General features: G+C 38.7%; 1 pseudogene; it reads left to right on the top strand.

The window, feature by feature from the left end:
• The first annotated feature begins 7,696 nt into the window (after window positions 1-7,696).
• On the top strand, window positions 7,697-8,416 carry LOC127196202 (glyceraldehyde-3-phosphate dehydrogenase-like; annotated as a pseudogene).
• Window positions 8,417-11,666: the final 3,250 nt, after the last annotated feature.

Here is an 11,666-nt window from a genome sequence, read left to right as displayed (position 1 = left end):
AGTTGCCTTAAAAACCATGGTCTGTGTGCTGTTATGGAAATACATTGAGAAGTATTAGATTGGTGTGAATGGTCTTATCTTTTTTTTCAGTTTATTATAATGTATTTAGTTTACATCCAATTGTTATCCCCTCACTTATATCTTCCCATAACCCCCTCCCTCCCTCTTCTACCCTATTCCTCTCCTCTAGATCTCTGACAGAAGAGGAACCTCCTTCTCCACCATATGACCACAGGTCTCATCCAAATAGTCTGCTTCCTCTTCCTCTGTGTGCCTCAGGTCCTCTCCACTGAGGGGAAGGGATCAAATTGGAAGCACCAGAGTTCATGTCAGAGCCGGTCTCTGCTCTCCCCACAATGGTGGAGAATGTGCTGTCAATTGGCTCGATCTAAACAGGGGGTGTATATTTACTGTATGCATTGTCCTTGGTTGGTACAACAGTTTTTGTAGCACACCCCCCCCCCGGGATCCAGATGTATTTCATACATAACTCAAAATTACATAATTGTACGCCTTTCAGTATATCATTCACATGATACTCAAATTTTCATATGGCCATACTATCAGCCATCAATCAAAATGGTTAGTCCTCACTTCCTACCCCAGCCTGCTCTGTTCAAATGTTGGTGGCAAATGCCACGCCTACCCCCTTTATTCCAACTGCTCCAGTCGCATGTTGTCATTGCTTTTAGCACCTGAGTAATAATCCATTATGTAAATGCACCACATTTTCTTTATCCATCATCCTATTGAAGGACATCTAGGTTGATTCTATTTTCAGACTATTATGAAGAAAGCTGCTATGAACATAATTGAGCAAGTGTTCTTGTGGTAGGATGGAGAATCCTTTGGATATGTGCTCAGAGTGGTATAGCTGGGTCATAAGGTAGATCAATTGCTAATTTCCTCAGGAACCACCAGACTGATTTCCAAAGTGGTTGTACAAATTTGCACTCTCACCAGCAATGAAAAAGTGTTCCCCTTGCTCCACATCCTCTCCAGCATGAGTTGTCTCTTGTGTTTTTTGATCCTAGCAATTTGACAAGTATAAGATGGATTCTAAAAGTAGTTTTGATTCACATTTCCCTGGTGGCTAAGGATGTTGAACATTTGTTTAAGTGCTTCTCAGCCATTTGATATTCCTCTATTAAGAATTCCCCATTTAGAGCTGTACCCATTTTTAATTGGATTATTTGGTTTGTTGATACCTAGTATAGAGCTCTTTATATATTTTGGATAGTAGTCCTCTGTCAGTTGTGGTGGTGCTGAAAATCTTTTCCCATTCTTTGGGCTGCCATTTTGTCTGATTAATTATAGCCTTTGCCTTACAGAAGCTTTGTGTTTCATGAAGTCCCATTTCTTTTCCTTTTTTAATTTAATTTTTTTTTAATTTTCTCACTTTACATCCCCCTCCCTCATCTCCTCTGGGTCCCACCCTCCATCTTTCCCCTTAGCCCCCAGTCCCTAGTCCTCAGAAAAGTGTTGCCCTCCTCCCCCATCAACTGACCACAGCCTATCAAGTCTCATGCAGGACTGCCTGCATCCTCTTCCTCTGTGGCCTGATAAAGCCACCCTGGCAGGAAGAAGTGATCAATGGGCAGGCAGCAGAGTCCATGGCAGGTACAGCCCCTGCTTCCTTTATTAGGAGACTCACATGGAGACTGAGCTGCTTATCAGGTACATCTGAGCTGGGGCCTACATCCTCTCCATGCATGGTCTTCATTGGTGCATCAGTCTCTCTCTGCAAGACACCCTGGGTCCAGATTCATTGGCTCCCTTGGTCTTCTTTTGGAACTCCTGTCCTCTCTGGGTCTTTCTATCTTTTCACTCTTCTCTAAGACTCACTGCACTCCAACCCAAAGTTTGGCTGTGAGTCTCAGCATCTGGAGTCTTTCAGGGGCCCTCTATGGTAGGACCTTGTCCTGTTCCTTCTCTTCAAGCCCTTCTGGTGTCTATTCTATTTGCCCTTCTGAATGAGAATTAAACATCCTCCCTAGATATAACTCAGCCAAGGAATTCCCAAAATTTGTGAACAAATGGATTGAACTAGAAATTATCATAATGAGTGAGTTCACCCAGAATCAAAAAGAGACAAGTGGTATATACTCACTTATATCGAGACACTAGTCCAAGTGTCTTTACTTACCCATGAAAGACTTTACTTAACAGGAAAGTGGGTCAGAGGGGAGGACATCCTATTGGGACTTTAGGTGAGAGAAGCATGGGAGAATGAGGAAATAGAAGGATCCAGAGGGTCCTGGAAACCTACAAGAAGAATATTATGATGTGTGGATCTGGGTCCTGGGGTCCTTCCTGCTCAAACTATGGCACCAGCCAAGGAAAATATAGGCAGTAAACTTTGAACCCCTACCCAGACCTAGCCAATGGACAGGACATTCCTGTTGAGTGGTGAGTGACGTCTGACCTTCATACAAACTCTAGGGCCCCATTTCTGACCATGTCCCCTTGATGGGGAGGCCTGGTGGCACTCAGAGGAAGGATAACAGGTCATGAAGAAGAGACTTGATACCCTATGAGCATATACAAGGGGAGGAAGTCCGCCTCAGTCATAGACATAGGAGAGGAGAGTAAGGAGAAAGCAGGAGGGAGGGAGGAATGGGAGGGTACAAGGGATTGGCTAACAATTTAGATGTAATATGAATAAATTAATAAAAAATCTTGAGTGCCTTTGTTTGGTGTAATATATATATATATATATATATATATATATATATATATATATATATATATTGTGTCAGGCAGATTTTCTCTTTGATGAGTATGTAGTGTCCTTTACTATCTAATATGATTAGTTTTGGTTCGAAGTTTATTTTTTTCATATATTAAAGCTGCTATATCTGCTTGCTTTCTGGATTCATTTGTTTGGAATACCTTTTTCTACCCTTTTACCTTGAGGTAATGTCAATCTTTGATGGCAATATATAGATCCACTTTCTAAACCAATCTGTTAATCTGTGTCTTTTTACTGGGGAATTGAAACTCTTAATTTTGAGAGTTGTCAATACCAGTGTTTATTGATTCCTCTTCTTTTAAAAATGATAGATTCCCTCCCTCTTTTGGTTTACAGTTATCACAGTATTTATTCCTTATGTTTTGGTGGGGTGGCTAATTTTACAGAGTGAATTTTTTTCTAGAGCCCTCGGTAGCATTGGATTTGTAGAAAGATAGTACTTAATTTTCTTTTATTGAGGAATGTTTTTTCTTCCTACATCTATGTGATTGATAGTTTTGCTCGGTATAGGAATCTGGTATGGCATCTATCGTCACTTAGAGTTTGTAGAACATCTACCCAGGTCTTTCTGGTGCTTTAGAGTCCCACTGAAAAATTAGGGGTTATGCTGATAGATCTGCCTTTATATTTTACAAGCTTATTTCCATTGCATCTTTTAATATTCTTTCTTTGTTCAATATATTTAGTAATTTGATTACTATGTGTCATAGGGAATTTCTCTTCTAGTCACAACTGTGTGATAGTGCCCTAAGCCTCTCTACCAGCTAATTTGGAATATGTGCTATATTATTAATAATTTCATCTATGTTGTATGCTGAGAGTGCCCAATACCTCAACTTATTCCTTTTGTCTAACTGTAACATGATGAAGTTGGACATTTTAACATCATAAATTTTAAGTAGACTTTAATTATAAATAAAATACAAAATAGCTTATGCTTGATTTTATAATTTTAAGTAGTTTTCATAAAACTTTTCAATTAATTAGGTTAGCCTTATTTGTTAAAATAATTCAAAATTACTTTTACATTTAATATCATTATTTAATGTTTTATTTTTAAATCAATTTCATAAATGAACTCAATACTTTTAGAAACCTCTCCTCCCCTGTCCACCACAATCCTACTTCTTTTTTTTTTTCTTGTAACTTTTTTTTATTAATTTATTCTTGTTACATCTCAATGGTTATCCCTTCCCTTGTATCTTCCCATTCTTCCCTCCCTCCCATTTTCCCCTTATTCCCCTCCCCTATGACTGTTCCTGAGGGGGATTACCTCCCCCTGTATATGCTCATAGGGTATCAAGTCTCTTCTTGGTAGCCTGCTGTCCTTCCTCTGAGTGCCACCAGGTCTCCCCCTCCAGAGGACATGGTCAAATGTGAGGCACCAGAGTATGTGAGAGGATAGAGGGGATGACATCCTATTGAGACTCTAGATGAGAGAAGCATGGGAGAATAGCAAAGTAGAAGGATCCAGAGGATCCTAGAAACCTACAAGTAGAACATTATGATAGGCAGATTTGGGCCCACGGGTCTCGCTCAAACTAAGGCATCAGCCAAGGACAATACAGGAGGTAAACTTTAAACCCCTTCCCAGATCTAGCCAATGGTCAGAACATTCTCCACAGTTGAGTGGAGAGTGGGATATGACTTTCTCACAAACCTACTTTCTAAGAAATTCAGTTGTCTACAGAAAAGAGCATGGCCTGCCTGGCAAGCTAGTATCTCATTACCACATTGAATTTCTTGATTTTCCCTAATCATCAGAATGCTGGAACAGACATCATAATATTGTAGCAGACAGTGCAAAGTCATAATCTGCAAAATGGAGTGGCGGTAGCTGTGAAGGAGCCATGGGCAGCGTACTTAGTGACCTTGGGAGGTGAATACTGAGGGCAGTGAACACATCTCTAATGGAAAGCTGGATAGTTCACCCTGTGTCCTCATCCTGTTTTCCTCATATAGTCCCTTCTCCATCACTTTTTATGTAGAAATATTTATAGGTGTTTCTGTGGAAGGTGTTTGAAAGTGAAAGAATTACGTGTAGAATAAGCTCAGCTCTTCAGAGAAAAGGTGCCTAAAATCTAATACATAAGTAATAAATCCACTCAACAAACAGTGACTTTTTCTTGTCACTGATTCAGAATAAATAAAATAAAAGCAAAACTCAATTTGTTGCATCCAATGACAAATGACAGAAGTGTGGTTCAAAGCAGAATCATCTGCCCCAGCCAATGAAACAGGATAAGAAGCACCATTAATATCTTCAAAGCAAGTCTAATGATTAAAGCTACATTCAGAACAGGCTACATTTTCTAGGTGAATATCTGTGAATTAAAGGGAAGGTAATCAATCCAACTCTTACTAATCTATCACTACAATTATGGGAGTAATTTAGACCATTTTTAAAGAAAGCATAATTTGAATATTAGCCTAGAAACATTAAAATATGGGTATTAAAGCCAGGTGTGGTATATGACAGTTGTAATTCCCACAATTGGAAGGCTGAGGCAGGAGGGTTGCTGCTAATTGGAGACTAGCCTCAGCTACATAATAAATTGCAAGAAGCTTGAACTACATATTAAGACCCTGTTTCAAAGGAGCAAAACTATTTAATAATTTTAAAAGATATAAATATAAACATTATTTAAGCATCAACTTGAATTTTGTCATCAACAAAAACTACAGAAAAACTATGTCATGATGATTAGACAACACATAACAATAATTGGGTCTGAAAATAAATCAAATAATCAATTTAAAATTTAATACAATTCAATGAAAGTAAAAACAACATATCAAGATCTATGGAATATAATGCAGCAGTCCTGAGCACAAAAGTTAGCACTGAGTGTCTACATTTAAAATTTTTTGAGAGATCACAACTTAATAATTTAATACTGTACATGAAGACCTTGGAAAAGCAATAGATTGGAATATATAAAGAAGAATAGAGATAAGATACAAGCAATAACACAAAAATGTACAAAGCATGACTGAAATGAGCAGTTGGTTCATTGAAAAAATAAACAAGATTGACACACACTTAGCCAAATTAGCCAAAAGAAAAAGGCAAAATGTAAATCAAAATTAGAAACAAAAAGTGACACATTCAAACATATATGAATGGAATTCAGAAAATCATAAGACTATACTTTTAAAACCTGTATTTTATAACATTGGACAAATCTAAAAGAAATTAACAAATTTCTAGATGCTTACATCATACCAATATTAAACCAACATGAAATAATTTAAATAAAACTATATTGAACTAGTAATAAGAGGTCTCTCAAATAAATAATGCCCAGGACTAGATGTACAGACTTTATTCCATGAACTAAAAGATGAAGGAAGGGTCCAAAACCCTTTCTATGAAGCTAAAGGCTGAACAATAAAATAAAGTAAAATTATACACAAATCTTGCTCATTAATGTTGACCCAAAAATTCTCAAAAAAAATTTACTGGCAAACTGAATTCAAACTCATCAAACTAATCATTCATCATAACCAACTTGGTTTCATTATAAGATTTAGTGATGGTTCGACATATATGAATCAATAAACTTTATCAATCACATAGACTCAAAGGTAGAAATCACATGATCATCTCATCAGACAAAAAAGAAGAAAAGCCTGCAACAAAATCCCAGCATCCTTTAGTGATAGAAGTCACTGTAAGTCTGGGAGTGGAGGTGACGTACCTCAGCATAGTCTACATACTGCAATCTTGTAGACAGCACCATGCTTAGTGGAAAACTCAAGAATCTCCTAGTAATATCAGTAACAGGCAAGGACTCCACTCCCTCCATTCCTGTTAGCAAACTGCTTGAAGTTTTAGGAATAACAATAAAACAAGAGACGGAAGCCTGGCATGCACGCCGGCACATGCATATAATCCCAGCACTCAGGAAGGCAGAGGCAGGTGGATCTCTGTGAGTTCAAGACCAACCTGGTCTTTAAAAAAAAAAAAACACTTTTCTGGAAAAACAAAGGAGAGGAGAGAGAGAGAGACAGAGACAGACAGATAGAGACAAAGACGGAGAGACACAAATGGATAGAAGTCATGTTATCCATCTTTGATCTTTGTAGATTGTATTATTCTTTTAATAAGCACCTTAGGGTTTCCACCAAAAAAGACTCCTACAGCTAAACAACAAATTCATCAAGTTGGCAGGAAGATATTTATAATCCTAAAGCACATGCATTGTTTAAGTAGGATGTACTTCTGGAATTTCACATCCTTCGCAGCCCTCTGGGTTCTGTCTAGCATGTTGCCATCATCCTAATGCTGAGAGCTGTTCCGTGGTTGTGGCTGCTCCATGAGTCACGTACAGCAACACAGACACCACATCCAGAAAGCTTTTACGGGTGTCATTAGATAAAATTCCATCCCTATTTCATAATAAGATTTGCTTTGAACAAAAAAAAAAAAAAAAAGATACACGATATTATTTAGAAAAGTGAAGAGGCACAGTCGGGAGCTTGAAGTGGCTCCCATCTCTGAAGCATCAATAGTCACCAGGCAATGGACAAAAACTAGCAAACACTATCACCACTGGCAAAGAAAACTGAGAAAATTTATCCTGTTGCTGTCTGATGATGTTGAGATGCCTTACACAGTTCTCAAATTTCCGATGGACTTGGATTTTCATTTCATAAAATAACTACGTACAGCTAACATTTCCTCCTGAATTATAAACACTTTAAGGGGATTTCATCACAGGCAAATGCAATAAAATATAATTCCAGCTTTTAAAGACCATTAATGCTTCAGGAAAATGTTCTCTTCTTGTCTTGTTTCACCAGTAATTTTAGTTGAAATTTAACATTAGTAATAATGAAAATTAATTTGAAGTTAATAGCATTCAAAGTGTGGTACTTTTAATGATAAACATGGCCACACAAAATATTAAGTAACCTAAGTATTGTTATAAAATAATGACCATGGTGAGTGTCCGAGTGAATAAATTTGGCCGTATTGGCCACCTGGTTACCAGGGCTGGCTTCTTATCTGGCAAAGTGGATATTGCTGCCATCGATGACCCCTTCATTGATCTCAACCACATGGTCTATATGTTCTATTATGACTCTACCCATGGCAAGTTCAGCAGCACAGTCAAGGCTGAGAACGGGAAGCTTGTCATCAACGGGAAGCCCATCACCATCTTCCAGGAGCAAGATCCTGATAACATCAAATGGGGTGATGCTGGTACAGAGTATGTTGTGGAATCTACTCATGTTTTCAAGGGCCAACTTGAAGGATGAAGCCAAAAGCGTCATCATCTCTGCCTCTTCGGCCGCTGGCTCCATGTTCGTGATGGGTGTGAACCACAAGAAGTATGGCAACTCACTCAAAAATACCAGCAATGCTTCCTGCACCACCAACTGCTTAGCCGCCCTGGCCAAGGTCATCCATGACAACCTTGGCATCGTGGAAGGACTCATGACCACCATCCATGCCATCACTGTTACCCAGAAGACTGTGGATGGACGCTATGGAAAGCTGTGGCATGATGGCTGTGGGGCTGCCCAGAACTTCATCCCTGTATCTGCTGGTACTGCCAAGGCTGTGGGCAAGGTCATCCCAGAGCTGAACAGGAAGTTCACTAGCATGGACTTCCATGTTCCTACCCCAATATGTCCATCGTGTATCTGACATGCTGACTGGAGAAACCTGACAAGTATGATGACATAAAAAGGTGGTGAAGCAGGCATCCAAGGGTCTACTAAAAGGGCATCCTGGGCTACACTGAGAAACAGGCTATCTCCTACAACTCTTCCACCTTTGATGCTGGGGCTGGCATTGCCCTCAATGACAACTTTGTAAAGCTTATTTCCTGGTATGGCAATTAATATAGCTACAGCATCAGGGTCGTGGACTTCATGGCCTACATGGCCTCCAAGGAGTAAGAAGCCCTGGACCACCCACCCTAGCAAGGACACAAGGGCAAGAGAGTGTCCCTCGGCTGCTGAGGAGTCCCTATTCCAACTCAGCCTCTGATACTACACAACTCTCCTCACAATTTCCATCCTGTATTGCCAGAATAATGTGAGGGGCCCAGCAAGCCTTACTCTTTTGAATACCATCAATAAAGTTCACTGCACTTAAAAAAATGGCCATTCATTTATGAACATAAAAGTCAAAATTATTTTCCTTAACAAATATATTTGGGCTACCTGTGAATCCTGCACACCACCATCTTTTCCCACACATTAATTAATACATGCTTCATTTCACTGTACTTTGTTCTTGACTTCAGTCTGTGTTTATTGAAAATTATAATATAGAAGCCAAGACATAATTAAATAGTAACACACACAATTAGTATATAAGTTGTTCACCATAGCATCCATAGGATGTCTATGAAATTGTGTTTCATTTGTAAGTTGAAAACTACATGAATGAAAATCAGAAAGTCATTCTAAAGGGAAAGGTTTTCATATCATTAAAACCCATAGCCACGAGTTTTTCATTTTTTAACATTTTCACAATCATGAAAGCCTCAAAAGAATGCAACTTAGGCAAATGGATTGCTTACATACATATCAGTTTATAAACAGTTCAATTGTATTATTGATAAGATGTTTGATATTAATATATTAGATTCTAAAACAAGATTGTCTAAGATTAAATGTTTTTAAAATGTTTTTTGTGGGTTTTTCCTCAGAAGGTCTCAATATATAGCTCTGGTTGGGCAGGTACTTGATATATAGTCCAAGCTGACCTTATAGCAATCCTTTGATTGAATTATAAGCATGCATTATTCTATTCATCTTTGCATCTTTATTTTTAAAACTTAAAATGTCAGTGCCTTCATCTGCAATTTAGGAATCATAGTAGGATTCCATTTACAGAATTTCTGGAGGGTTTGCCTGTGAACATGAGTGAGTGGTAGAAGGGTTTGGAATAGAACAAAGATTTTCACCAGTATTTACAAGAACTATAACATGCATTTTCTCTAGCTTAAATTTTTATTTCTCTCAAGACACAGTGAGTTTCCTCAGTGGAAATATTCAAGAATCAGCTAAAACCCCAAAACTATCAGACTAGATATTTTATGAGAATTTCTTAAACTTCAGATTTTCTGTATTTGTATAACATTCATATTAAAGATAGGAAAAATAAGAGCAGAAGAGATGGCCCAGCAACACTTGCTGCTCTTATATAGGGCCCAAGTTCAATTCCTACTACCACACAGCAGCTTACAACCATCTGTAAATCCCATTCTAGGAAATCCAGAGGCATCTTTTGGCCTCTGCAGACACCAAGAATACACGTGACATGAAGACATACATTCAGACAAAAAAATACTTACTTAAAATAATAAATTAAAAAATATTTTTGAAGGATAGGAAAAATACAAAGAAGATAGTTATTTGGCCCAAGGTAAACAGTACTGAAAAGGTTTTCAGACTGCATCAAAAATCAGCTGAACTTGGAAAATTTGTCACACATCTTCTATAGTGAAAACTACTGAAAGAAATTTTTGCAGCAGTCCCATGTTGTTAAAGTCAGTCCCTGACAGAGCGCTATACATCTGGCTGACCCGCAGAGGCCAACAAGCTACTGGAAGTATGGAAATCCAGTGATGGATGTGCACACTGCGGTATGGGACCCATAGACAGACACAGAGCGAGGAGTGTGTTGCAAATAGGTGACATTTCAATAATGCATCCTTTCAAAGTGGCGTCAAGAAAGGAAAACCTTTACTGCTTTGCTTTGAAATGTCAGCATGCTGCCTGAGGAATTTGTTGAACTCCTTACCCTGCTGAACTCTTGTCCTCCATTGATCTGAAGTTTTTCTTCTAAGAACAAAAAGGGAAGCAAGGAAGGAAGAAGGAAGGAGGGGAGGGAGGGAGGGAGAAAGGAAGGAAGGAGAGAGAAAATGGAAGGAAAAATTAAAAGAGATCCTCTTCTCTCACAAACTCCTCAAGGAAACAGAGACATAAATTATAGATTCTCTGGTTTTTAAAACTTGAAAAACCTCACCTTGCCCAATACATACAATCTTACAGGTTTTTGTTTTTTTTGGTTTTTTTTTTTATCTTTTCTGATATTCTCAGAAGTCTCATCTTGCTGTGTTAAGGCTCATGTTTGGAAAACTAATGGAGATGTAGGGGCAGGGAAGAGCTGGCTTCCCCTGGTAAAAGGCTCCTTTTGCCTAGTATGTGTCAAAACTGTAGTTTAATGACACTGAAGGGTAACTCAATCCAAACAATAAGATCACCTCCAGCGAAAGCGGCCAACAAAGTGGAACGTGATATAAGTCTGCATGATTTGTGTCAAGATTCATCCAGTCTCTATCCTAAAAATGAAGCACTTACTGTCTTCCCTTCCCACGCTTGGCAATATTTGTGTGTGTGTGCAATTCGAGGCCCAGAACATGATGACTTCAGATGCACACGAAGTGAAACAGGGTAACATACGCCTCATGTGTCAATCATTTCCTGGGTCCCCACTCCTGCTTATCAGCAGAAGCAATGCACTGCCCCTTCAGAGAAACCTAGGAGCACCGACTGTAGCCCCACACTGGACACAAAAATCTCTAAACTTGTTCTTCACAAACACAGTCTACTAACTTGTACCCTTCATCCCTCTATTTCTTTTCCCACCCCAATCCTGGTAAAATCATTGTTTAATTTTTCTTTGTACACCCCGATATGCACATGACTTTTCTTAGGAGTCCAAATAAATGTAAGATCCTGAAACAGTTTCTTTCTCCCTCTGTATTTTTTCACCTAGTATAATGCTACCAATCTACCTCTAATGTGACAGGTCACAAGATGTACTCCTTTATGTGACCAAGAAATATTCCTCTGTGTGTGTGTTTTTGTGTGTATGTGTGAGTGTTTCTGTGTGTGTGTGTGTGTGTGCATGCGTGTGTGCGTGCGTGTGCACGCCTAACAATTTCTT

Source organism: Acomys russatus, chromosome 12 (genome assembly GCF_903995435.1).
Source record: "Acomys russatus chromosome 12, mAcoRus1.1, whole genome shotgun sequence".
Taxonomy (NCBI): Eukaryota; Metazoa; Chordata; class Mammalia; order Rodentia; family Muridae; genus Acomys; species Acomys russatus.
This window is presented reverse-complemented; position numbering and strand designations above follow the sequence as displayed.